We start from the raw sequence: 24,710 nt of genomic DNA, 5'->3' as shown, positions 1-24,710 counted from the left end.
GATGGGGAAGGCAATGCCAATCCAGCCCAGGAATTTATACACTCTCTTATCAAAAGACTGATATCCCATGTATTTATCCTTGCACTGCCTATTGATTATTAGGAATAGATTTTTTTATACTTTGTAGGATGTGGGGAGAGGGGAAAGTCAATGCAGACTCTTCAGTGGCTTCTCAATGAGGAGTTTAAATGGAGCCCCATTCCTGCATCTTCCAGAGCTCTCCAGGTACTGAATCATCCTCCTTTATGGGAATTATTGTGGAATCACTGAATCTTCAGGTGCAAGTCCCATCGTCTCAAAGAACATAAATCATTTTCCTGGGGCTTTTTACCAAAAATTCTGCCCTTTAAAGGGCCACTGTGTGGCTTCCCTGCTATTTTCCCATTTGCCAGCCTGGCTGACACCAATTTTGGTGTGACACCCCACAAACCCAGAGGTGGCCGTGGGTGGATCAGTTCTCTGAAGAGGAATCTTCAGTTTCCCACACACACTGCTGTGCCCTGGGGTGGCCCTGCTGGAGCAGGTGACCCTCTGTGGTCCCATAAACCTGTCCCACTCTGGGATTGTGAGATTCATCCCCCCAAAATGAGTTTATGTTGCTGATCCCCAGGTGAAGGTGTTCCTGAGCCCTCTGCACACACTGCTGAGCCCTGTGCTCTGGGATGTGGCACCAGATGAGCCTCTGTGGTCCCTCCCAGCCTGCTCAGTCTGGGATTCTGAGATTTTGCCCAGGACACTGCAGGAGATGGCCTTCTGGCCCCAGCAGAGCTGGCCCTGCTGTCTCCAAAGCAGGATTGGCAGTGAAGAGCCTGCTGGAGCCCATAAAGCTCGACAGTAAGTAAAGGATGAGAAGGCTGAGCTGATACAGTCTAATTAACTTCCGTTCAGGCTCTTTGTTTGCTGTGCTCAAGCCTGGTTTCTTCCAGATTTAAATTGATTATGAAAATCAGCACAATGACAAAACGCTGCTTTTGAAATCAGACTTTTCACAGTAAATGGTTATTTGTTTCCCTGCTCAAAAATATTGGCTTATCCCCAGTGATAGAATTCTCTCTCTCTCCTCTTCCACCTTCATTCCTGCCTGATTTGTGTGTGTAGTTTAATTAAAATCATACAGTCCTTCCACAGCTTGGTCCATCTCTGCTGCTAGCCTTGTATTTGATTTATATACAGCATTCCAGTGAAACTGCCTGAAGAAATTAAATAGACATGAATCAACTTGCTGCAGGCTTTTGAAATCCAGCATTTCACAGCGAACTCCCTGTGGACATCTCCTTTCAGCCTGGTGCAGGAGAAATGTTCCTGTGAGCACAGAGGGACACGGGCGAAGCACAGTCATTAGGTTTGGGGTTTATAATTGGAGCTGTTTGGCAAATGATAGCTCAGGAGGCAGGAAGCCCTTGGATTCACTACTTATAAGATTATTAAAAAATAAACATTTTAAAAATAAAAGGAAGAAAAGCAAAACTACTTGGGTTATTAGTCTTCAATTTTTTTTTTTTGGCTTGGCTTCTGGAATGAGTCTAAACCAGTGGTAAATGTCTGTAACAACACTTCAGCCTAAGTGTGTTTGATGGAGCTGCTGTAAATGCTGGTTCTGTCTCTATCTTATCTGGAGGTGTGAGCTCTTAGCTCATAGACAGAGACTTATTCTTAGCTGAGCTGCAGCTCCCTTTGGAGGCTTCGTACATCACAAACAAAGTTAACTCCTTATCAGAACCTCCCCTGCTTTTATCAACGTGACTTAAAACAGGGCAAAACAAGGCAGTGAGCAGGAGAAACCTGAAATGCTGCTGCTGCCACTCCAGATTCACTTACCTGGAGTGTGTGAGAACATGGAATAAACTCCCTTGGAGCTGAAAATGTGGAGTTAACTCCTTTGGAGCTGAAATTATGGAGTTAACTCCCTTGGAGCTGAACCTGTGGACCAGCCCTTTTAGGACTGAGGATGGATATCCAAAAGGGACAGACATTTCTCTGCCTTTTCCAAGCCCCTCAGCCTGGCTTGGTCCCAGCAGCAGCAGCGAGGCTGGTGTTGAATTTCCAAAAGGGTGAGCAGAAAGGGAAGAAAATTCCTTTGTAGCTCCTGGGCTGTGTGCTGGGAGCCCAGATCCCCTGCACAGCCGTGCGTGGAGCGAGCACCGCGCTCGGCACCGCGGAACGTCTGTGGTGCTGCTCATCCCTTCTGCCTCGTGCTGCATGGGAGTTAATCAAGAATTGCCAGCCTTGTGGAAGACAAAGAGAGCCCGCTGTGGGATTTGGGCTCAGCTGTGTCCTTTCAATAATTTATAATAAGTCTGGGGCTGTAATAACCTAATCGCAAGGATTTGGGGAAGGAGGCGATGGGTTTGTTTGTTTCCTGCCAGCCACAGGTGATATTAAAGTGAAGAAAGGAAAATTAATCCCCTTTTCTGATTTGTCTTATAAAAGATATGCAAATGGTGTGAGGAGATGCTCAAAATGCCAGTGATTTCTGGATTGTCACGGGTGAATACTAAAGCAGGGCCTTGGAAAGCGAGGCTGTGGTGGCTCAGGAGCACCAGGGCTGTCTCTGCTGCTTGATACCAAAGTGCTGCAGGTTGGAATGATCCATGGAAATCTGCTGATCCCACCAGAAGAATCTGGCTGAGGGATGCAGTGTTGGCCTTGGTCAGGTCAGCTTAGGCAGGCTGGGATGTTAAACACCATCAGAGGGGAGCTGAGCTCCTGGGAGAAGTGCAGAACGATGCTGGAAGCTGCAGGAGATGCAGTGCCATACCTAAAGATGTTCAGTGGGCTGGAGAGATTCCATGGGTGAGCTGAGCTGTGGGAATTCCTCCTCTGTGCTGGCTGCTGTCAGGGTGGGAGGTGGGAGAGCAGAAAGTGCCTCTGTGGGGTTTTACAGATGGGAAGCACAGCCTGAGCTGGGTGGGAGCTCAGGGAGCCCAGACTGTGGGATCCAGTGGGAGGGAGAAACTGGACTTGGAAACAGCTTTACAGGGCTCCAGGACCTCCCTCCTGTGCTGCAGGGCTGCTCCAAGCACAGGGACTTGTACTGCACTATGTGCAGGGAAAAACCTCAGAGAAAGGTAAAATTGTGGATATAGGAATCACGGAGTAGTGAATCACAGACTCCCAGACTGGTTTGGGTTGGAAGGGACCTTAAAGCCCAACCTGTTCCACCCCCTGCCATGGGCAGGGACACCTTCCAGTGTCCCAGAATGCTCCAAGCCCTGTCCAGCCTGGCCTTGGGCACTGCCAGGGATCCAGGAGCAGCCACAGCTGCTCTGTGCCAGTGCAGGGAAAGGAGGGTCTGGAAGAGGCAAGCAGGAACACAGCAGGGACATGTTGGTGGATCTCAAACTGGAGAGCACATCAGTGAAGGCTCTGATTTGGGTTCCTGGCTGTGTGGGGTGTGGAGCTGGCCTGTTTGGGGGGTGGGTGCCAAGCATCCCTGCCTCCCTGACCTCCGGAAATCCTGCTGCCTGGGAGACAGCCTGTCATCTCATGTTTGCAAGTGCTTTTCAATTTAATACATTTTAATCAGAAAATTAATCAGGAAACACCAGTTCAGCAAGATAATTGAACAATGAAGAGACATGATAATTACTGTTTAGTCTAATTAACTTTGTTAAGTCTTTATTGGGAACAGAGACTTCCTGAGTGAAACTTATTAAATGGTTCTCCCTGGAAAACAGAATCCCCATCAAAAAGGCTTTGTTCCTCACACTGTTGGTTAGGAACTGGGTGCTGTCTTTAAATCATGATTAGGGAAGCCAGCAGGTGGGTTCTGAGAAAACTCTGAGTTACCTTTCAGCAGCTTCTCCTCCATCCTCAGTTCATTTACATCTCTTTAATCCAGGGTTCTCCTCCTCGCTGCTTCCCAGGTGGGCAGGGTTTGATTTCCAACAAAACCCACGGGGCTGTGCAGCCCCATGGTGCTGCCTCCTCATGCACCTACACTTGGCTTTGTTCCCAGGTCAAAGTGTGGAGAATGGACAGGTGATGGAGACTATCAGCAAAAAAAAAAAAAGCCTGAGCATTTGTCTGCTGCGATAAATAGATCTAAAAATATCAAATATCAAAATATCCAAACCTTTCATAGGGTTCTGACAGGAGGGAGCTGCTAGGAACACCTGATTGAGGGGTTTATTGAGGGGATCTGTGGGCTGGGATAACCCTGGGGAAGGCCAGGGTGGGATGGGGAGGGTATTTGGGAGAGCACCACGATGCTGCCATGGAATATTCACACCAGGCCAGAAAAGGAAACCTTGGTGGAAGCCCCCAGGAATGAATCCTGGCTCCAGGAATGAAACCTGGCTCCAGGAATGAAACCTGGCTTCAGGAATGAATCCTAAACCTGGCTCCAGGAATGAAACCTGACTCCAGGAATCAAACCTGACTCCAGGAATCAAACCTGGCTCCAGGAATCAAACCTGGCTGCAGAAATGAATTGTGGCTCCAGGAATCAAACCTGGCTCCAGGAATGAACCTGACTTCATGCCTGCTGTGCTCCTTAGCTCTGACCTCTGTCTTTGCAGGCTCTGTCAAGACTGAAATAAATAATCTATGTTGATTGAGGAATATTAATGGCATCAGGAGCTGTGTCTGCCTGGACAGGAATTAGCATGAAAGAGCCGCTCTGTCTGGGCCGGTGTCTCCTCTGCTTTTGCTTGGCTTTGCTTTCCTGTAAGGGCGTAGCATGAAATATTTATCATTTCAGAATGAAGGATTAAACATAAATATTGAAATGAACTTGATTGGCTTTTGATCTGCTGGGAGAGCCCTTTGGCTGGCCACGCTCCAGCCAGAACTGCCCCACCAGCAGCTCGTGCATTATTCATGGTGGGATAGGTCAGGAAGAGGAGAGAGCTCGGGATATCGACCTGACAGAGGGATGTGATTTAATAATCCCTGGCTCCTGGGTTATCTGCTTGAAGCAGGGAACCAGGGGAAACTCAGGGGCTCAGACTTTGCTCTCGGTTTCAGTCATGGCAAACCTGAGACACGCTTTGTGCAGAGCCCAGCTCCCCTGGGGGCACAGGGCCTGGAACACGCTGTAGCCCCTGGGCTGTTGGAGGTGAGGCTGCTTTGTTTGCTGTCAACACTTCTGTAACCACAGAGATGCTTCTACAGCAGAGCAGGTCTCCCTTCTCCAACACACAGGTATCTGAATGAGCAATTTTGCAGGAGAAAAATGCTCTGAGTGAACACTCTGCTACTTCTCTAGTTCTCAGTAAGTGTCTCAGATTGTACCCAGCACACTCTGCCCCACTTTAGACTCATTATTTTCAATTATTTTCATTATTTTCAGACCTCAAGTTTTAGCTTTTCTATTTTTCAGATTCTGTGCTGCTTTAGTGTGGACTTCTCAGCTTCATATCAGGGGATGGTGAGCTCTCTGCACAGAGCAGGGAGAAAAAACAATTCCTTCTCTAGCTGGGGACCAAGGACAAATGATCCAAATCTCAGGCCCAAGAGCACAAACAACGTGGACTGAAGAGAGAAAAACAAGAAGGATGGGACTTCATAACCTAAAGCTGTAATTGGGCAATTAACTCCAATATGCAAATGGAGCAAAACTTATAAAATGTGAGAGACCCCGTGACCAGGTGTCCATTTTGTGACTATTTTGGATCATCTTGGGTGTAGCCCTGACTGGGCTCTTGCACTGCCAAAGGTGGATCCATTGAGGAGATCCTTTTAATAAATCCCTGCTTTATTCTTTAGCTCTGTCCAGCCTCTGTTCTTGGTCAGCCTCACCAGGCATCACAAGGAGGGCACAGGATGGCTCCCCACAAGTCCTGCTCTCTCCTGCAGTTAATTCATGGAACTCTGAGCCTGAGTGTTTTGAGTTCCTTGTTGGTGAGCAGTGCTGTGATTGAATTTGTAATTTATTTGGTCCAGTTTGTAATTAAAGGAAATGCTCTCCCACTCTTTGTGGTTGGGTTTTTCCATCCATGTCGTGCTGCAGAGCAGCCCCAAATTGTTAAGTGCCGTGTTCAGCCCCAAAGCACAAGAGACAACTCATTACTCCTCTTTTTTTCTGGGTCACCCCATGCCAGGCATCGTTTTGTTGTGTGGAATCACGACTCAAGACATGGCTCTGTTGGGAGGGAACATTTTGGAGAGTGCAGTCAGCAGCACTGCCTGCTCCTGTATTTCCTTTTTTCTCCTCTCTCCCCATTAATTACTGAGCAAACTCTGCTGGTTCCTCTGGGAGGATCCTTTCACCAGGGAAAGGCATGGAATGGTTTTTCTAGAGGGGCAACTCTTGAGGAACCTCCTGATTTAACTTTTCCCTCCTGTTCTCTCCCACAGCATCACACAGAAAATAAAATTGCTGGAGCCTTAAAGCACTTCCCCAGCTGAACCAGGGAGTTAATTATTATTTAAGAGAGACAATTGGGCGAGGTTAAAAGCTGTGAAAGAAAAGAAGGGGAAAAATAAAAAGTTGAAATTGCAAAAAGAGGGGGAAGGAGAAAGATGCTGTTCTATAGTGTGATTTTATACGGAGCAATATCTGCAGTTTCAAGGCGGAAGACAAATAGAATTTTCCTTTTTCATTTCCTTTTCCTGCAACCATTCCAGGACAAGGAAATTTCTCTTTTCTCCTTCAGAAGGATAGATAGGAAGTGGTGACCCTGCAGTTTGTTTCAGCCCAATTTGGTGGCCATGCAAATAGTTTGTATTTGAAGAAATACACCACCAACCTTTGTGGTGCTCTGCAAATCACATCCTAAAGCTCTTTTGTGCTTTGCTGCCCTGAAAGTCAAATCCCTGTGGCAGCAAACCCCATTTGTCTTGTGGCTGAACAGCAAAGGGCCCAGCACGTGGGACTCCAGAGCCTGCTGGAAAGGGCAGGCAACTCCCCAGGCACCAGCACACAGCAGGTAATTAAGAATATCATAAAGTCTTAATGGGGGCTTCAGCCTTTTCTGCAGGGTGGTTTTGCCCCTGTAAACAGCAATCATTTGGCTGTGCTGAGAGAACTCCAAAGGCAAAGGCAGTGACAAAGCTGTGTTGGGTGTGCTGAGCCATCCCCTCCTTGTCCCCAGCCCAGGGCACTGAGTGCCACATCCAGCCCTTCCTTGGACACCTCCAGGGATGGGCACTCCAAACCTCCCTGGGCACTTCCAAGGCCTGAGCACCCTTTCCATGGGGAAATTTTCCCTAAAATCCAACCCCAAACTCCCCTGGCCCAGACTGAGGCCGTTCCCTCTGCTCCTGTCCCTGCTCCTGGGAGCAGAGCTGTCCCCCCGGCTGTCCGCTCTTGTCAGGAGTTGTGCAGGGCCACAAGGTCCCCCCTGAGCCTCGTTTTCCAGGCTGAGCCCCTTCCCAGCTCTGTTCCCTGCCCTGGACACGCTCCAGCCCCTCAGGCTCTCTCCTGCCGTGAGGGGCCAGAGCTGGGCTCAGCTCTCATTCCACGCTTCCCTCCCCTCACAGGGGCAGAGCTGGTGTGTGAGTTCACAGACCTTGCCTGAGCAGAGAGCATGGGAGTATTTTTACCAACAAAGGCTGCTCCTTCCTGAACTCCCAAACCTTTGTGTTTGTGCAGTGACAGAGGAGATTTGCCTCCCCTCACTGCTCAGAGCCACAAATACCTTCCCTGCTCTGTAGGCAGCATGTCCCAGGCTCCTGAAGAACCTGCCCCATGCTGCTCAGCTTTTCCACAGCTCCTTGTGCAGCCTTTTCTTTGCCATAAACCCTTAATTCTGTGCTTCCAGCACTCACCTTGTCTGTTTTCTCTCTCTGAAACAGGCAGAATGTTAAATAAATGCCTGTTGGTCGTTAAAGCCATGTTTACAGCTCTGGAACAGGCACAGAACCTGCTCTGCAGAATTGTCACTGTGTGAACACACCACGATAAGCAGCTGGGAGTTAAAAGCTTTGGGATGTATGGAAAGCTGTAATTTGCTGATTACCAGGGCTTGATTGTGGTTGTATTGCAATATCTGTTCCCAAGCATCCCCAGAAACCCAACCCTCTCCAAAGGAGCCAGATCAGAGGAAAATGCTGGGAATACAGGAGAATGATCAGGGGCTGCAGGAGTTTTGACCCCTCGTGTTGGATTGGTTTGGGTGGAGATGGGGCTGTGCTGGTGTGGTTGCTGTGTCTCCCATCAGCTCAAGATCTGCTGAGCTCCAATTCATGGAAAGGCAGCAAAGCCATGCTGGCTTTTCTGTCCTCACTGGTTTTCCACTGCTAATTTGTTGGAGTTCCTCAGGAAGTCACTTCTTCCCCTCCTGGCTCTTCCTTGGGGCTGTTGGCATTCCCCAGTGGTGATGCTCAGGACCTGGTGCACATAAAATGTGGTTTTCCTGAAGCTTCCATGGAGCTCTGCAGAATGGATTTACGTGCTAATTTCACTGAGCTCTCTCAGACACGATTTCTGTAGGGTGTGAGTTTGGTTTTGGATGAACATCCCCTTCACCCAAAGGTGCCTTCAGACACTAGTGGGCTTTATTTTAAATTATGCCCCTCTTTGGGGAAAAAAAAAAAAAAAAAGAGGGAAAAAAAAGAAAGAGGAATCAGGAACATAAATTAAGCCTTCAAATGCATGTGCAGTTCTCTGTGACACAAACTTTGCTCTTGGGGTTTATGATGCTAATAAAATACTATTCACTGCTAACAGCTCTTTCCTTCCTGGCCTCGGAAACAGAGACAAATAAGTGCCTGTATTGAAGGAGTTCACATTTTATGTCTCTTTGCATCAATATGGCCCTGCTTTATTGACATTTTTAGGTAGAAACTGGCTGGTCATGTCTGAACTATATTAACTATTATTTATTATTTGGGCTGAGGACCCGAACCCTCCTCGTTCTAGGTGGTTGTACATACAAATCAATACTATTTGTATCCCAAAGAGCCTCTAAATATTATGAGAGACAAGAACTAAGTGAGATAAAAAGTGCAAGAAGCAGCGGGGTGGTTTGTGTAGGAGGTGCTGGGGAACAGCACGAGCAGCCATGGCAAGCACCGGCCTTGGGGATGGAGAAACATTGCCAAGGGGTTGTGGCAGGTTCCTGAGCATGGAGGAGGTGGCACAGAGGCTCCTGAGCTAAATAACACACAAATTAATGAGAATTCATTAGAGTGAGACCCATAAAATGGTCCTACTGTGTCCCAAAAGAACCACCTCACCCAAGGGCTGCTGTTCCACGCTGTCCCTGATGTGCTCGCAGATTTCATCCACCAGGTGCTCACAAGGGAAGTCATGGGGTGATCAGCAATTATAATTTTGTGTCGTGTGTAGGGTAAATCATGTAAGGAACTGCCTGAGCAGGGCAGCATGGACTGGAGCCTGCCCCCAGACATGTGCCCTGGCTGCCTCCAGGAGGGCCTGGGAGATCCAGGGCAGCTCTTGCTGGTGGGGTGTCACTCTAGGACACAAATTAAAACCCCACACACACTGGAACCTCCAAGGTAAAAGAAGGGAATTTCTGACTCTAACATTTGATTTCCAAAAGTGACAGTGGATTGGAGGATGACAGTGCCACCTCTCCAATGACACTGGACAAACCAACAGTCCATCAAATTTCTCCTCCTCCAGAAAAGAATTTAAAACAATAACTATTTACAGAAAAGCACGTGAGAAAGTTTGTTACAAGAATGCAAACATCAGAAGGCTTAGAAGAACTTAGAAGAACAGGGCGACAGTGGGGTGTTTGTTCTTCTGTTGGAAAATCTGAAGTGGTCTGCTTGGGAGAAGACTGATGGTCATTTAACCGTGGTGGTTTGGTACCTCTTTAGGGTCATCCAGGTCCACGTGGGTCCCAGACAATTTCCCAGGAGACAGCAGAGTGTCAGGGGTGAAGCTCTGTGCCTGGGAAGACATTGTTTGAAAGACATGAGTCTGGATTTTCCATCAGAATTTCTGATCATTCTAATGCAAAACAACTTCACACAACTTAGCCATAAATAGAACATTTCTTTCCTCTTGTTTCCTTGCCCAGATCTTTGCTGGAACACCAATAAATGTCTCATCTGACCCAGAGATTCATGTATGGAGCTGTTTGGGGAAACCACAGTGAAAACCCAGCACAGAACCAAGCCCTCAAAATCAGATTAACCTTTAGGAAGAGCTCCTAAGGAAGTGCTTTGTCCCCTTTGAGCACTCTGAAGCCCTGACAAAGTGACTTGGCTGTTGAAGCATTTGTCACATGGACAAGGAAAGTCAAATTTAAGTCTCAGGGTGCAGGGAGAGAAACCTGTCCCCATGGAAGAACCTGTGGAAGATCTGCCTTGTTGACTTCCCTGGATTTCACCTCGGTGCTGTTCCAGTGAGAGCCCCCAGCAGCGAGGCTTGACTTGGCCTGGAGTGTGTGATTTCCTTATGCCATGGAATTCTCTGTGCTTAATTTTCCAGTTTTTAAAGACCCGGACTAGTTTCTAAAACTAGAGCTTTATTCCTCACATTCACTTTCTAAAGGACAATGACAGAAGAGAGAGGGAGAGCGAGAGGGAGGGGGAAAATGCCACAAACTGGGACATTTTGTTATCACATTCCCTGCACATCTGGGAGCTCTTTTGGTACATAATTGCTGGCTAGTGCTGCTCACGAGCTGCAGCCCTGTGCGTGGCCCCTGGGAAGCTGCTGGGATGTTGTGGCCCCTGCTCTGCAAATTGAGCGTGACCTCCTGGCCAGGTGTTCAGCTCTGAGAGGGAAACTCTGCCTTCCTTCCCTTTGCTCTGTGAGATTCTGGCCAGGCCACTGGGTTTGGAGGCTCTAAAAGCCTCATTGATCCCAAATTCCCTGCACTGGGTGGGTCCTAAAGAGAATTCTGTGGTGAATTCTTGCTGCTCTGCAAAGCTGATATTGGGTATTGGGGAAATTCCTTTCTATGCCTGGATTTGCTCTGTAGAAAACATCAGTTTATAATTAAATGAAGAAATTATTCCATTTTTCTGTTATTTAAGGAAATAAATCCAGCCACAGGAATTAATCCAGCAACCTGGATGTGACTAAGAAACAGCCCCGTGCAACTTTTCCCTTTCTATTCTCTCACCAAAATTTAAAGAAGGTCCACAATTCAAAACATTTTGTTGAATTTCCTGCCTCTTTAAAATGCCATTGAAACAGAACTTTTACGGGGGAAGTCTAGTTAAGATGCTTCCCTACCTTTCCTTGGGATTGTGTTATGTCTTAAATGCATAATTCCAAAATTTGGGGGATCCTCATCCCAAGGATGTGGTAGGTTGGTGCTGGGGATGGCTGGAGGCAGATCCCAGGAAATATTTGAGACATATGGTGGCAGATAATGGATGAATGCAGGATTAAAGCAGAGATGATTGAGTAAACTTCTGCCATCTCCACCTGGAAGTGGTGTCTGTCCACGCCACGTGGTGAAGGTGATAAATTGTAGTGAATTTGTGATCTGGAGCCATCAAATTTCCTCGCCGTCTTTCTTAACCTTGGGACAAATTAAATCAAGTTCTGCTGTGAAGCCTAAAGACATAAAATTTGTTAGCTGTAACAGCACATCCTGCCAAGCAGTCAGAACTCCCTGGTATTAATTACTTTATTCTCAAAGTTAAATAAATGATGTGATATTTGGATTCAGGGGGAAGCCACCCAGGAGTCTATAAAGGATGTGAAGATTTTCCTGTCAATGAACATCCAATCTCTGTTGCTAATTTGCTGTGGAGGGAAATAATCGGTTCTAAAGTGCCTCCATTCCTGAGTGAGATCCTGCCAAACAGGAGCACCATTGGCAGGACACCTGGGGTGGTGCATCCCAGTGATTCTGGGATTTGTGTTGGGGTCCCTCTTCCCATTTGTTTTCCTCTTCTGGAACAAGCATCATCCCAGCCTGTGTGGATTCCCTGGCTCTGCTCCCCAGCTGCTGGGGGTTTCCCTCAGCTCTGAGAACACCAATCCATGGATGAACATCTCCTCACCTGCCCCACATGAACCCAGGTGGGTCCAAGGCCCCTCACACAGAGGGTGAAGTCATCCCCACTGCTCTGGCTGTGGACTGGAGACCCCTGCTCTGATTTCTCTGAGTTTCTCCCTACAAGAAGTGTCTTGCAAAGAGACCCAAACCCAGCTGACAGCGAGTCCACACTCCTGGGTTGTTCAGTGAGTCACTACCCCATTGGAAAAAAAAACCAAAAAAACAAAAACCCACATTATTTTGAATTCAAATTTGCCTGCCTTTAATTTCCACTAAGAGATTCTGTCTCTGCTCATCTCTGCCAGGTTAAAGAGCCCTCAGTATCTGATGGTTTCTTCCTGTGAAAGTGTTTGTACACTATAATCAAATTACCTTTTGAATTTCTTCCTGATAACTTTAAAGAGATTAATATTTTCACAGTCTCCATTCCAGTTTATTTCCACGAGCCTGAGTCACTCACGGGCCTTCTCAGCACCCCCTCTCCAGGTCTGTGACTTGCCAGAATGCACAGACACTGCAACTGGGGGCAGTGCTGTTAAACTGGACTCAGAAGTAGCCTGGGGGTTGGGTCAGGTCCTGTCCTGGTTCTCCATCCTGGATCAGGTGAGAAATGAGCCCAGGATATCACACCAGTGAGGAACCGGTCAGAGAACCCAACCTGGTTATGAGGAGAAACCTGTCAGAAGCAGATGTGGGACTGGAACCCAAATTTCAGGTGCAGCAACACCTTTCTGATATAAAGCTGGTGTTAGTGAGCCTGGGGAAAGCAGGCAGAAATGTGAAGAGAGAGATTCCTGGTCTGGAACACTTCTTCACTGCTCCCGTGGCTCAGGTCAACTCCCATCTGTCATTCCTTCCCTCCCTGGTGGAAGATGGAGAACAGCTACTGGGAAAAAGGTGCTAAATGGCTCCCTGATTTATTATCTTCATTATTTTACTGAGGCAGCTGTGCTTGGCATTACCCTGTGGGGAATGTTTGTACTCAGCCTCTGAGATCAGCCCTGCACCAGCAGCTCCGTGTTTCTGCTGCCATTTCCTGGGATGACAACTTTGCCCAGCTTCTTAAATCCACAGCAAAGCTTTTAGAGAACTTTAAGAACTACTTTTTTATGAAGGCTGTATTAAAAGGACTAAGAACTGGGGCTATTTTTAGAAAAGGCTAAGTATTAAAATGCAGAAAAGGCAGAAGGAGAAGTGGACAGGGAGGCAGCACAAGGCTCAGCTCGTTAGCACATCCTGCCCTGAGCACCACTGCACCCTCGCTCTGCTGCTAAAATTCATTTATACTGTAAAAAAAGGAGGTGGAGAGTTTTAAAAAAGTAGGCAAAATCTCGATCCTGCCAGATGCTGAGTGCTTCTTTGGGAAGCCCTGAGCTGGCTGGAGCTGGAGCTGCTCAGCCCCTCTCAGACACTCCTCTTCCTCCTCCTTTATTGTCAGCTCATCTGCAGAGCTGGCCATAAAACAGGCAGGGGATTCCAATAAAACAAAACCATTTCCAAGGGTTACAATACGGATATTTCACTGTACAGACTCATTCCAGAGGGTGAAATCCTGTGGAGAAAGGGAGAAAGATGTTCTGGTAGAGGAACACAGAGCTCCTACAGGCAGAGGGATGGAGGGGACAACGTGAGCCCAGGGGTGCAGCTGGGCCAGGTGCCTGCTGTGCTGTCCCATGAGCTCCTGGCTGTGTCAGCATCACTGAGGGTGAACAGGCTTTGGGAGGAGCATTCAGACCTTAAATCATCACCCAAATTACTGCCACACGTTCTGGCTCAGCACTCGTGGCCTTATTTATAGCCCAGGCAGCAGCCGGCGTCTCCTCGGAGGTTTGGAGGCTGAGAGTAAACTGCAGGTACAAAATGCTGCACCACATTTCAGGTGATGTAAAAGCCAGGGGTGGTTGCTGCCAGGTCCCTCTGGAGATGCCTGGGAAGAGGTGATCTCCTTCCAAAGGGCTGGTGGTGTCTCAGGTGGGTTCCTCCAGGAATTAAGTGCCAAGAGTTGGTCCCAAGAGTTGGAATTTGAGGATCCTGGTGGCTCCCTTCCAGTTCAGGGTATTTTATGATTCCTGGGCATGTTCCATTCCATTCCAGCTCCCCAGGGAACAGGACATGGTGATAAAAACCACTTTTGGACTGAAGCTGCCTTCTACTCCAGCTGTGGAATGTGGCCCTGATTCTTGCTGCAAGCTCAAATCCCAATCAACAGAATTAATTAATGGCAACAGCAGCAGCTCAGAGCTGTCCCCTGGAGTGGCTCAGGTGTGTGGGTGCTTCAGCAGCCCCAGGCCATGAGACCGCAGGGCAGGGATTCCCATGAGGGCTGGAGAACAGCAGGACCCTCCGGGCTCTGCTCATTCCCTGCCTGTGCAGGACTGCCTGGGAAGGCAAGCCTGGAGCTCCGGGGAGGGCAGGCTGAATCAGGAGCATCATTTCCATATTCAACAGAGCCTCGAGCAGCACGATGAGTTTGAGAGAGTCCCGCAGTCCTTCAGGAGGCACCTCGTGCCCATAAACAGGCTCCCCCCTCTCTCCAGAACCCATAAAACCCTGTGGTAACGACCGTCGTGACAACCATAAACCTGTTGTTTCCATTCCCGTGATTTACGGAGCTGGTGGGAAAGGTGGGGCTGCTCTTTTATTGGGATGATCAAATGTTTGCAGAGGGAAAATACAATCTGCATTCCTCCAAGGCTGCTTTTATACAGTGAATCATGAATACATTTCCTTTCCCATTAGCAGTTTAACATCGTAGGACACAGAAACACTTCTTCAAAGTGAATTTCTTTTTTAAGCAGTGTAAAGTCCTGGCTGTGGGGGAGGGAATGCACAAGCCTTTGTAACCATGTGAAAGCTGGGCCAGAACCTCCACAAAGCAGCATTTTCCTGCTCTGGGCACCTGTGAGAGAGATAAATCACCTGTCCTGCCCTTGTGAGGTGCTGCCCACGTGCCTGGGCAGTCGAGCAGCCTCAGCATGTGCAGGACAGCTGAGGAGAGAGGACTTTGGTCCAGAGAGAAAAGAGGATGAAGGAAAACAAATCCTTTGAGTCTCTCATGTGCTGGATCATCCAGGCACACGCAGAGAGGAGATAAATGATGCATGGGGCTGGGGTGGATTTAGCCTGCCATTACCTGGCCATTTCTCTGTGTTAAATACTTTTCCCTATTTTCTGCTGGGTTAAAACTTCACACAGGTACTCAAGAGATACTGTATTTAATAGCTGCAAATGTGGAAACGAATACAATTAATAATAGTAATTGTAGTGGCCAGCACGCTGATGTAATTGACCTAAATGTTCCTTACTAATTAGAACAGCTCCAGTTCAGAAATCGTTCACAGCTTTATGCTGGGAAAAACAAGCTGTCCTCAATCTGTGCCACACATCAGCGTTCACACAGGGCAGATTGGATTTTACTGTTATATTTATTTGCCTTTTCTGGGAGTATTAGAGCTGGATGGATCTAAGGAAGATGATCTGGGCATGCTGTGGGTTTATATTTGTAATTTGGGTATTCCTCTCTCTCTTGGGTCACAAGTATGGGGCTTCCTTCAACACAGGTCACACTTCCACTGGATTAAATGAGCTGGGATCTCTCCCTTAAAGCTTCTTTCATCTCACATCTCGTGTTGTCATTTATACTCCTGCAAAATGAATATGAAACCCATCCATGAAAGTGAAATGAGAATTTCTGCTTTATTTCTGATTTATGCACTGATGTAAATTGTCAGGGAATGTGCAAAGCAGAATCAAGCTGGGCTTAAAGTGTTTGTGGTGCAAATCCCTGTTACAGCAAATCCCTGTTACCACAGCATCCCCATCCACTGATCTCGGATGTGACAGGACCTGGGATGTGACAGGATCCTGGTTGTGACAGGACCTGGGATGTGACAGGATCCTGGTTGTGACAGGATCCAGAATGTGACAGGACCTGGGATGTGACAGGATCCAGAATGTGACAGGACCTGGGATGTGACAGGACCTGGGATGTGACAGGATCCGGGATGTGACAGGACCTGGGATGTGACAGGATCCGGGATGTGACAGGACCTGGGATGTGACACATGGCTGGCTCAGGCACCGTGAATTTGGTGACTGACAGCAGCTCAGACAGCGTTTGATGTTAAAGTGCTGCCAAAGTGCTGCACCACAGCCAGGGGACGGGGTCTGCAGCCTTGTCCCCATGCAGAGTCCCCTTCCTGCCCAGTCAATCCCCCAGGACTGGCCAATTCCCCACTGGGAATGTGACACTTCGACAAGTGGGACAGTGACATTGTGCCAAAGAGTGGCATCACAATCACAGCTTCGGGCAGAGCTTATCCTGACAATGTACTCATGTGCCTTAGAATGGGATTTTTGGGGCCAGATCCCTCCCTGGTGTTGCTGGAGATGGAGCAGCTGAGCATGGCTGTGCTCCCCAAAAACTGAGTGTGCAACAGAACACATCCCTGAGCCAGCATCTCTGCACCCCCAGACAAAGCATCAGCTCCTTCCCAGAGCAGAGCAGAGCCTGGCTGAGGTGAGAGCAGCCCCTGCTCCTGCACAGATCCCCGGGAGGCAGCAAGGCTCCAACTGCCAGGGAAGCAGAGAGCTCGGCTGGGCAGGAAAATCAAAAAGGAGCAGCTAAAGGCCTTGGCAGTTGGTCGCCCAAAGCGACCACAAACATGTGTCTCACCCTGGTAGGTCTCATCAGCACAGCTCAAATGTCAGCTCGTGCTGACAAGCAAGAGAGAGGAAAACACGGCTGCCCTTGCTGGAAAATAATGAGAGCTCTGAGCAAGGAGGGAGCAGAGAGCAGTCCCAGGTTGGTTGTGTCCCATTTGTGATCCTCCTCTCTCGCTGTTCTTCCAGCACTGCTCGTTTTGGGGGTTATTAAAGTGCTGGGTTTTGCAGCAGCAGTGCCGGGCACGGTGTAAATGCCTGGGAGGGGAATGCCCAAACACCTCCAGCAGCTGCTGTGCAGCCAAAAAAAGGTTTGACATAAACCACTGAGCACTGATCCAGAGAGGTTTTTAGGAGATAAAAGTTCCATTCCCAAATTTGACACACACTCCTCTCTGTAATCTGTGGGCAGTTCTCTTAATCTCTTTGTGCCTGAGTTCTCCAGGCTTAAAGAATATTGGAGGGGTTTAGGAGCAGCTGATCCTGCTCTGGGGCTGTGTGTGACACTGGGAAAAGCCACATTGGAGGGACACAGGGACGTGGCTCTTCATGATGTGGTTTAGTGGCCATGGGGGTATTAGGTCAGAGGTTGGGCTGGATGGTCCTGGAAGCCTTTTCCAGCCTTAATGATCCATGCCAGGCAGTGTGGGTGCACTTGGACAGATGAAAAGCAAAAAGTGGGAAACCCATGGCATCCATCCCTGCTGCACCTCTGGATCCTCCCTCCATCCAGGATTTCTCCTGGATGAACCAGCAGGTGCTGGGCTCTCTGCTTCCTTCCACCACCACACACCTGCTTTATTTTTCCCCACTTGTAATATATTTCAGAGACAGGCTGAAGTGCAGCATAAAGGAAAGTGTGTCCAGGACAGCAGGTCAAGGAAAGGGACACCTCTCTTCTCTCTTCCTCTCTCTTCCAGCCCAAGGCTTTTTCAATCCCCTTCCCACCCCTGCACCCAGCTGGATAAGAGCTCTCCCTCCTACAAAAATATGTGCTGTGTCCTCACTGCATTAAGCATTGGCTTCAAGTGAATTTCTCTCACAAGCAGAACTAATAAAAGGACTAAAACCTGCCAGGTTCCACTTGACAAATGACTGGAAGGAGGATATCTCCCTGCTTTTAGTGTTTGCAGTGATTGATCAGGGCAGGCTCGGAAGCAGCTGACCTGTTGAGGGTTTCCAGAGGGGGGGATGATGGAAGGAAGATAGTGCTCCTTTCTGGTTGATCACTGTAATTTTTGCTTTTCAGCAGATAACATATCCAGTGTCCAGAAATCACCACCTGTGTTTTGGAACTCGCCCAGGAGCTGCAATTTCAGTCCATGTGTGCATCTGTCTGCTCAGCTCACCATTCCCAGGAGGCTGGCACAGCCTGGGGGTGCTGCTGCAGACACACACAGGGGGACAGGGTCATCCCAAAGTGCTTTATGGCCCAGAATGAAGGTGCCCAATGGGTCACACCAGAGCCTGGCATCAATCTACAGAGGGCTCCAGCAAGGCTCTGGCTGCATCCAGGCACTTCCTCCCAGTGAAGCTCTGTCAGTCTCTCCTGGGGAAGCTCTAAAAGCCCACGCTCTGAGGTGGATGAGTTTTTGCTCAGCTGGAGGTGGGAGAAGGAGCTCTGGAGAAGGAAATCCCAGCCCCATCTCTGGGCACTGCAAACTGGCCAGGCTGGATGTGCCCAAGGCTGAAGGGACACAGCCCACATTTGTCCAAGGGACCTCCTTTTACGGAGTTCTGGCTTTCAACAAAAATCTCAGGAGTTTCACTCCTCCCCCAGGTACTGGGGACCTGGAGAGCTGTAAAATGTGCAGGTGATCTGAGCTGCCTTTGCTCAGCCAGACAAGGTGGGGCAGGGCCAGAGCCTTGGGATCTGCTCTGTGAATTAACTCATCACACAGATTTCTCTCATCAAATAATTTGCAAGCCACAGTGACAGTTGTTATTTATTTATATAAATAAAAAGAAACAATTAGCTAAGAGGAGATGCACTGTGACCTCACTGTGAAAGCTGTTCTTTGCTTGTTGTGGGTTTCAGACATTTCATCTCCCTGGGGATCACAGCAACCAGGGCTGAGCTGAGTCCTGGCTCTGCCTCGAGCTGGTTGTGCAGGTGAATGCTCTTGTGGTTAATTGACATCCTATTTATTGCTGAAGTGTTGTCCTTTTTGGGTTTTTTCTTCCCTTCTCTGTCCAGGAAGGAAGATTTTTGTTCAGCAATCGGTCACAAGAGATTAGCAAACAAGCTGAGAACACTTGCTCTGGAGTGTGTTTGAGACCAGGCAGCTCTTCCTGGCCCCTGTCTCGCCTCCCTCCTTCCCAGCAGCTTTCCCTGACTGCATTAGGAAACTTCATGGAGCCTTCTTGGAGGTGGATTTTCCCAGGGAGTCATCAGTGCTGCTGCCTGATTTGTCATTTTGTGCAGTGGATAAAAGCAATTTCATGTTCCACTCTGAAACCCCTTGTTCACTTTATGAATAACTCCTGTAAGTATCACTTCAGAAGCTGATCCAGCAAAGTGACAGGGAAGGGATCCTCCTGGGATGTCCAAAAAAAATTTTAAAAAGGGAGACCAGATTGTGCCTGCAAGGCGGACGCCTGGGGGTGTTTTTGTGAACTCCTCATGTGGGAGGGAGAGCAGAGCAGGCACTGGAGCCCTGTGCAAGCACAAAGCCACTTTTGCAGCTTCTCTGCTGTCCCTGTCCCCCTTAAAAGCCCAGAGCTGAGCTGCCACCCCAGGTGACCTGTGCAGGGGAGTGTTTGCCACCACGGGTTTGGTGCCACCTTGTCAGAGCCATCAGTGCTGGATCATTTCTGAGCAACCTCAGCACCTTCCAGCTCAGCTGATCCACTGCTGGCCCTGACTGAGATCAACAATTAATGCTGGATCCTCATTAAGGAGGATGACTCTGGTTTTTCTCTCCTCTCCTGCAGCTGCTGGCAGGGCAGGGACTCGGGATGCTCCCAGGAAGGCTGGGACTGACCGTGACTGAGTCCCCAGCCCTGGAAGTGTCCAAGGCCAGTTTGGACAGGGCTTGGAGCACCCTGGGACAGTGGAAGGTGTCCCTGCCCATGGCAGGGGGTGGAATATGATGATCTTTGAGGTCCCTTGCCACCCAAACCATCCTGGCACTCTCAGTGTTCTCAGTCCCTCTCAGCAGTTGTTTGTGTGCTGCCCAGACCTCACTTAATGCAGGTTTCTCATGAAAATACCTGTGTTTAATATCTCACTTAATGCAGGTTTCTCATGAAAATACCTGTGTTTAATATCTCACTTAATGCAGGTTTCTCATGAAAATACCGTGTTTAACTCCAGGATGTGGGCCCTGTTGAAGGGAAGTGTAGCTCTGCCAGCTCTCTCCATTTTTAATTGTCACCATAACCTCCCTCTCCTTGCTGAGACATAAAGCCTGCACAGTCTGCTGGGACCTTCCCACATATTCCTGCAGCTGCAGGGACTTGTCCTGACTCCTGCTCTGTTCTTGAGGAGATGTTGATGCATTTACTTGCAGTTGCTGAAGCAAAGAATGTGAAGAGATCCCCTGGCCCTGCCTGCTCACAGTAGTTGGTCACTGAAGCACATGCAGATTTTTGCTTTTTGGATTTATTTTTTTGTGCACAATTAGGCTTAGCCTGAGCTAACTGTGTCCAGCTGGGCTTTGACATCAGCTGGAAACTCTCCAGGCTGGTGCAATCGTTGGTGCCTGCTGTGCTGGGAGGGTTGGGGTGCTGTGGGGGGAGCCCAGAACAGACTCTCCACTGGCTCTGTTTATCCAAATTTCCTTGGGATATCTCCTTGCACCTTCTTGTCCTGAGCTGGGAGCACGTGGCTGCTTCTTCAGCTGCTGCTGGACAAGCAGGGGAGTGGGAGGAGATCTGAACAAATCCCTGGGTTATCTCCTGGCTGGAGGGGAGCTCTGGGGTCCTCCAAAGGGGAAAAAGGTCACTCCTCATCCTTTTCTCTTTCAGAAAGAAAAGGGAGGGAGGGAGGAAAATAAAAAGTACTGAAAAACCTTTAAACCAACCTGAGATAAATGATCTGAGGGTTGCATATTTGAATCCTTTCCCTCCTGTGGCATGGGTGGACCCTGAGTGACATCCTGTCACCCTGGTGGCATTTCTGCAACATGTCCCAAACCCACCTCTCACAAGTCAGGCCTTCCTGCTCGGGGTAAGCTGTGAGGAGAGGCTGGGGAAGGACTCACCCTTATGGAATGACTGCTCATGGAATGCTGTCAGCATTTCTTTAAGATGCCAGAGGCTTTAATAAGCAAGGAATTAATTACACCTCCCATGGCTGCCTGGCAGCTTCACCTTAATGCCTGAGCACATTTGCATGCTGTTATCGGGGGGCAGGAAAATAATGGCATTGTCCTCCTGTTGTCCCCCAGTGAATCCAGGGTGGTGTGATCCTCCTGAGGGAGGAGCTGGAGGCTGTGCTGGCAGGCAGGGGGTGAGCTGTGCTCCACAGGTCACCATTCCTGTGCTCCAGCCAGTGCAATGGAAGGGATTTATTCCATCATCCAACCTGATTCTGGATGAGCTGCTGGGTAAACAAGGCAAAGGCATGGCTGGGGTGAAAGCTCAGGTGGCTTTTTGGAGCTGATCTTCACAACCTTGTTTGTGTAGCTGTGCTTGCCAGCGCCTCTGGGCACAGCCTTTGAAGGTCCTTTCCTGCTGCAGGTGATTCATGAGCCAGCTCGAGGTGAACCTTTCTGGCAGGTTTTGTTTCCTGTTCTGGGCAGACCTTGGAGCATCAGGTTTCCACCCACCCCTTCTAGCGAGCAAAAGTCCTACATTTATGGCTTCCCCTGAGGCACTGGGGATGACTGATCAGGCAGCTCTGACCAAAAATGGCACATGAAGTGTTTGCTCCTTGAGGAGCTGAGTAACGCGCTAATGAGTGCAAGACAGATCCTGCTGCTTCCCATCCGATGGGAATTCATCGTGCCTGTGCTGGAGCAGAACCAGCCTGCCTGCTCATGCATTGCTTATGGCTTCACTTTCCAGAAAGTACAATTGAGCTGAACTTTTCATGGAGTTTGAGCCAGGAGTGATGCAGTCAATGAGAGCTGCACCAAGAGCTGTGCCCTGAGCCAGCCCCGAGCCAGGGCTGAGCTGCTGCAGTGTCCCGTGGTGATCCCGTTCCCATCTCCCTCAGGCAGTGCCAAAATGTTTCTCTGTGATGAACCAAATTGCTTGGCTGAGTGCTGGGCCTTGGCATGGCCTGGTGTGTGGCAGGGGAAGGACTTCCCAAGGCTGTCCTTCCTGCCTGTCCTGCTCTGGATTTGGGGTGAGGACCTCGGGAAGGGGTTCCTGGTGATGCCTCAGGTTTTAACTTTTATATTTTTCAGATTCTGTGCTGCTTTAGTGTGCACTTCTGAGCTTCATATTAGGGGACGGCGAGCTCTCTGCACAGAGCAGGGAGACAAAACAATTCCTGCTCTAGCTGGGCACCAAGGACAAATGACCCAAATCTCAGGCCCAAGAGCACAAACAACGTGGGCTGAAGAGAGAAAAACAAGCAGGATGGGACTTCATAACCTAAAGCTTTAATTGGCCAATTAACTCCAATATGCAAATGGACCAGAACTTATAAAAGTGACAGACCCCGTGAGCGGTCATGCATTTTGTGGCCATTTTGGTTCATCTTGGATGAACTCCACCCTGGCTGGGCTCTTGTGCTGCCCAAGGTGGATCCACTGAGGAGATCCTTTAAATAAATCCCTGCTTTATTCTTTAACTCTGTCCAGCCTCTGTTCTATCTCAGCCTTCATCAGGCATCCCTGGACTGCTGAATGTGGGACCTGCCCTGTCCTGGGCTGTGAAAGGTCAGCAGAGGCTCTGAAAGAGGAATCATTACCAGGGCTGCCTGAAGGAGCCTCCTTTGGGCTCTTTGGTTGCTGGCAGAGGTTTGAAAATGCTTTTTATTTAAGTAGAGGGAAGGACCCCTTAAATCCAAGAGTCAGAGTTTATTGCCCTGAGGAGCCCTGATGGCTCCAGCTGCCCAGCCAGATGTTGGGTGGATAAAGCCCTCTGAAAAGCAAAGCTGGGCTTGGCTGAGCTGAGCTGGGCCAGCCCCTCACTTACTCCCAGCCCATGAATCAAAGCCCAGCTCCAGCACTGCAGACCTGCCCACAGCCCCATCACTTATTGCTTAACAAGTGCATTAGTGTAAATCAAGAGGCATGTTTCAATTATCTAATAGAAGAATTATTGATCCACGCTCTCCTCCTGAACGTTCAAATGTTCCAGGAGGAGAAGCAGTATTTGTATATGCTATAAAAAAGCTGGAGTGTGGTTTTATGTTTCAATTAGGTGGTGCAAGATGTTTTTGTAGGAGCAGCTGTGGCCAAGCTGTGATGGGCACAGAGCCACTGGTGGTCCCCAGCCCTGGTTTTGGGGTCAGCAAAGGACAGCAATAGGTGAAATTCCTCCCTTTCCCTTTAGGGTGCTGTGCAGGGAAGTCCAGGGCTTCACTTTCTACTTGATGTCCATGGAAAAGTGCAGCTATTCCTTAAAATGCCCAATCCAGTTGAAGTGTATCAAATTTTCTTCTCCCTCTCCCTGCCCCGTGGTTCTGATGGCTGGGGGGAGAAAGGGGATTTGTGCTTCTTGTGTAAGGAGTGTAAGGAGCCTTGGGCATCTGGCTGATAAAACAAACATCCCACAGGAGAGTTAATCCAAGTGGAATTATTCTGAACCTTCAGCTTTCAGTCCATTGTCCTGTGCTGACTGTGCAAAATGCCATTGAGGGATGTTCCTTTTTCCCTTTGATATAAAACATGGGGCTATTTTAGAAACTTAAAATTCATTCCAGCCTCTTCTCAGCACTTCTTTTCAAAGCAGCTCAGTTCAGCTGTCAGTCCCCAGCTCCACTTTTAATTAAAATATGTTTGTAGCCTTCCCTGACAAGCAAACATGTACAGTAAGTTGCAAACTACAGAGCAATTCTTCTCAGCTTAAGGGTGCCACATCAAATGTCACTTGGCACCTCTCTAGGACAGCTCTCTATGCTTAAGAATAAATATACAAATAAAGTTGTCATCTGAAAAGTTGTTGATAACCCTTTTCTAGGACAGGGAGCTCAGATAAGACATAATAGCAGGTGCCTGTACTTCCTGCAGTCCCAAAAATGTCTCTGGAGACTCCATGGCCCTGAGTTGTGGGGTTTCTTCCCCATTGTGCACAGTGACACAACTTGTGAAACAGTGTCACTGTGATTTGGGGGAGCCCTGGGGCAGCTCAGGGGTCCTGGGCCAGCAGAGATTTGCAATGAGGATTGCTCAGCCCAGCTGAAAACAGAGCTGGGGTGACCCCCAGGGACCCTCCCAAGGAATGGGATGGAAGCACAGGGAAATGTGGGAACAGCCTGTGCTGCAGAATTTGCACAGAATATTCTTTGTGGTTTGAGCACTTCACTGCCAGAGCAGGATTTCCCTGCTGGAATGAGGCACCTGCTGAACCTGTCACTGCTTTCATGTTCTGCTTATTGAAATCCTGAGAAACCCTCCAAAAGCAAATAAGATTAACTCCAAACAAATGTGTGGCACAGAGCAGCAAAATGTGCTGCAGGTTTATTGCTGTCACCATTATGAACAAGTTTCTTCTCCTGGCCTGGCTGCTACTTGGTGTATTTTTCAGTGTTTAAGGTTTGTTTGGTGTATTTTTCAGTGTTTAAAGTTTTTTAAAGTCTCCCCAAGGTCTCAGGGTTAGGGGAGGCCACTCTCACACTGTTTTGGGGGTCAGGCTGGGCTTCTTTAAAGCAGGTTGTCCTAAAATAAGCAATGGGATCACAGAACTCTGGGTATGGGGTTGGGGACTCGCTGCTGCAGCTGGGTGCTTGGGATGGATGTTGTGGGAGATGCTCAGCTTTGAGGGGCTAAAATGGTCCAGCCTGGAGTGGCATAACTGTCCCCAAGTGCCACATGTTCCAGGGCAGTGATCCCTGCAGCACTGGCAGGGAAGGGGGCTTGTCCCTGTTTCCCAGCTGGAAACCTGTGCAGTGTCAAATATTCCAACTCCTCACCCCAACTTCTCAGACCCAGGGTGGGTTTGTGACTTAAATCCACATTTTTGGGGGCTGTCCAGCAGGAACCAGCCAGCTCCTTCCTTCCCCCAGCCCTGCTCCCCATTCAGAGCCCTGCAGCAGAGCATTGCACACCCTTTCCT

Source organism: Pyrgilauda ruficollis, unplaced genomic scaffold (genome assembly GCF_017590135.1).
Source record: "Pyrgilauda ruficollis isolate IOZ18807 unplaced genomic scaffold, ASM1759013v1 scaffold48, whole genome shotgun sequence".
Taxonomy (NCBI): Eukaryota; Metazoa; Chordata; class Aves; order Passeriformes; family Passeridae; genus Pyrgilauda; species Pyrgilauda ruficollis.
The sequence above is the reverse complement of the archived record's forward strand: the minus strand, read 5'-3'. Positions refer to the sequence as shown.